The 3,428-nt window shown below is 37.6% G+C and overlaps 1 protein-coding gene across 1 annotated transcript in view; it reads right to left on the bottom strand.

Moving 5' to 3' along the window:
• ZNF280C (zinc finger protein 280C) overlaps positions 1 to 3,428 on the bottom strand; it is a 68,601-nt gene that overhangs the window by 55,516 nt on the left and 9,657 nt on the right. The window lies entirely within an intron of this gene.

Consider the following 3,428-nt stretch of genomic DNA (forward strand, 5'->3'; position numbering starts at 1 on the left):
AAAAAAAAAAAAAAAGAAAAAAAAAAGAATACAGACCAGCAATATTATACAACAAATCCCTCTCATTCACCCTTTCTCAGTAAGAATCCACCAAAACAAGACTTAAGGAGAATGACACAGGATGCAGAAAATCTGACATTCAGCACAATACAAAAACAAAAGAAAGTCCCAGGACAATAGCTGTGCAGTAGGCCTACAGAGCAACAAGCCAGAGTAGTGCAGGAGAATACCACTCACTCCCAGGAACCTGCCAATCCCCCCAAATATTATTAAAATACTAAACATTAAATTGTTAGATTACCTGACAAGTTTCACAGTGTAGGAAAAGTGAATTAAGAGGCCATGGGGCCAGGGGTGGTAGTGGCGTATGCCTGTACTCCCAGCTACACGGGAGGCAGAGGCATGAGAATCGCTGGAACCTGGGAGTGGGAGGTGCAGTGAGCCAAGATCGCGCCACTGCACTCCAGTCTGGGTGACTGGGAGACTTTATCTCAAGAAAAAAAGGGGACTAGGAAGTGGCAGGGCGTGGTAGCTCATGATCTTAATCCCAGCATTTTGGGAGGCTGAGGCAGGCAGATCACTTGAGGTCAGGAGTGTGAGACCAGCGTGGTCCACATGGCAAAATCCTGTCTCTACTGAAAACAAAAATACAAAAATTTGCAGTGCATGGTGGCACACGCCTTTAATCCCAGCTAGAAGGGAGGCTGAGGCAGGAGAATTGCTGGAACCCAGGAGTGTAGTAAGTTGAGATCACGCCACTGCACTCCAGCCTGGGCGACAGTGTGAGACTCTGTCTCAGAAAATAAAAAAAGAAAAGAGGCTCTGGAAGGGTGTGAGTGGCTACAGGTTTTAATAAACTTTGCTAACTTATAAAACAAAAATTTTAATTGAGCAATATATAAAAACAGAAAAGGAAATGTATCCATCATAATACATTAATACAGTACCACGCTCACCTGTGAAGAGTTTTATGGTCATCATAAAATCATCGAATATGATTTACTCAAAAATTAAGATATAACTATATTGAGAGATGCTTAAAAGGAAGAAAAAGTTTTAAGAAAACTAAAATCCTCATCTTCCTTGATAGAAAATCACTAGGTAATGGCAAAACATGATGATTCAAGAGACAACTGTATGTATATGAGTTTTAAAAATTGAGAAACGTGGAAGTAATTATTAGAAAAACAGCTATACAACTGAAAGTACATGCTTTTCAATTTTTTAGCTTGAAAAACAGGGAGGATATAGGTACGTGCATGCGCTCACACATACACACCTATCTCTACCTCTCTCTCTCTCTTTCTCCTTCACTCCCTCCCTTCAAGAGACAGTGCTTATGTAACTTAAAAGTCTTTTCAAGTTAGTTTGACTTTAAAAAAAGATCATGTATTGTTTAGGTTAAAAAGTAGTGAAGGAGATGTAAACTAACATAACAGCAATAGAGTCTGGGCACGGTGGCTCACACCTTTAATCCCAGCACTTTGTTAGACTGAGATAAGGCCAGGAGTTTGAGACCAGCCTTGCTAACATGGCGAAACCTCGTCTCTACTAAAACTACAAAAATTAGCCGGGAGCGGTGGGGCACACCTGCAATCCCAGCTACTTGGGAGGCTGAGGCAGGAGAATCACTTGATCCTGAGTGGCAGAGGTTGCAGTGAGCAGAGATGGCACCACTGCTCTCCAGTCTGGGCCACAATGCTAGACTCTGTCTCCAAAAAATAAAAAATAAATAAATAATAAAAATGGGAAAGTATATAAGTGATGGAGAGACATGTGGATTGTGAGGGACAACTATAAATAAATAGAAACAATATAAAACAACTTCAGGGTTCTGGTTTAAACAATGATATCTTTGTTTTTCAAGTGCAGTCATTCCTAACAGTAATTTTACTATACTAAAATAATGCCATTTCTACTTTTGACTCAAAAATTAAGACCATCCTTTAGCATGGCCTTAACATGTAAAACTTGAAAACAATGATTTGAGGATAGGACACAAACAAAATCTGTTAACAAATTGGTTCCATTCTTTTAAAGCATTTTGATTTCCTCTTCTATACAGATATGCCAGATATCATGGCTTGGCATAACACTGTTTCATGTTCAGTAGTCTGCCTACCAAACAAAGAAACCCGCAAAACAAAAAATCTTCACATTCTCCCAAAAGTAACCAATATTATGAACTGACCCTTTTATTCCAAATACCATCTCAAAAAAACATATAGAATGTTCAAGTCAGACAATTAAAAGTATTAATTCATATTTCAGTACTTGTATATTCTGAATACTTGAAAATACCGCACTCATTGTGTCCCCTGAAGTCCTCATTCGTACGGCTTCTTCCACCTGGAATATCCTTTCTCCTTACCTTATACTGTCCACATCATTCGAGTATAGTGGAAAGAGCACGGACTTGACATCAAATTGAATAGTTCAAATCCTCATTGCACCATTTCTAATTATGTGACTCTGGAGAAATTACTTGAACCTATTTTCTCACCTCTAACATGAGCACAATATCTACCTAATAGAAGTGGTAACAGAGATTCAGGAAAATGCCATATTAATAAGTATCTAACTTCAAATTGATTCCTTGCCCCTTCCCAACTCTTAGTTCAATTATAACTTCCTCAGCAAACCATCAGACTTGTTTTTAACCTCTTACTGCACTGACAGTCTGTGCTAAGAAATTCAAAATTTAATATATATGATCTCAAACTGCCTACTATTTCTTAGTGTGTCTTAATTATACATGTTCAACTCCAAAGTAAGCTCCTGGAGAGTGAAGAACATATTTTCTTTCTTTGTATTTCCTCCTACACACAGTAGTGTATTGGATACGTAGTAGGTACTTAACATATGATTATCTATGGGGTAAGAAACTAGGTAAACCCAGGCAATGCCAGATTTAAAGAAGTAAGGGAGACTCATATATACTGATAATTAAAAAAATAATTTACATTCATGTTGATACCACTGTGATGATATTATGGGAACAAATAATAGGTCTTCCCCATGCTTTTTAACTGAGTTCTGCCATTGTTAATTTCAAGATATACTACTGAGCAAAAATTTTTAAAAGGCACATAATAGCACATATAGTATTATCTTATTTAGAAATTATTTTTTGTCTATGCATAGAAAAAAGTTTGTGATTATGTATACTGAACCTACAACAGTAGTTATCTCTGGGGATGAGAAGGAAACATTTCATATCTATTACCAACATGTTTACTGTATTTTTTTTAAACTAGGAATATGTATTACTTTAACAAATATTTGTTTTGGCCAGGCACAGTGGCTCACGCCTGTTATCCCAGCACTTTGGGAGAACAATGTGGGTGGATCAGTCAGTCAGTTCGAGACCACCCTGGCCAATATGGTGAAACTCCATCTCTACTAAAAATACAAAAATTAGCCAGGTG

Source organism: Colobus angolensis, unplaced genomic scaffold (assembly GCF_000951035.1).
Source record: "Colobus angolensis palliatus isolate OR3802 unplaced genomic scaffold, Cang.pa_1.0 Scaffold159, whole genome shotgun sequence".
NCBI classification, from domain to species: domain Eukaryota; kingdom Metazoa; phylum Chordata; class Mammalia; order Primates; family Cercopithecidae; genus Colobus; species Colobus angolensis.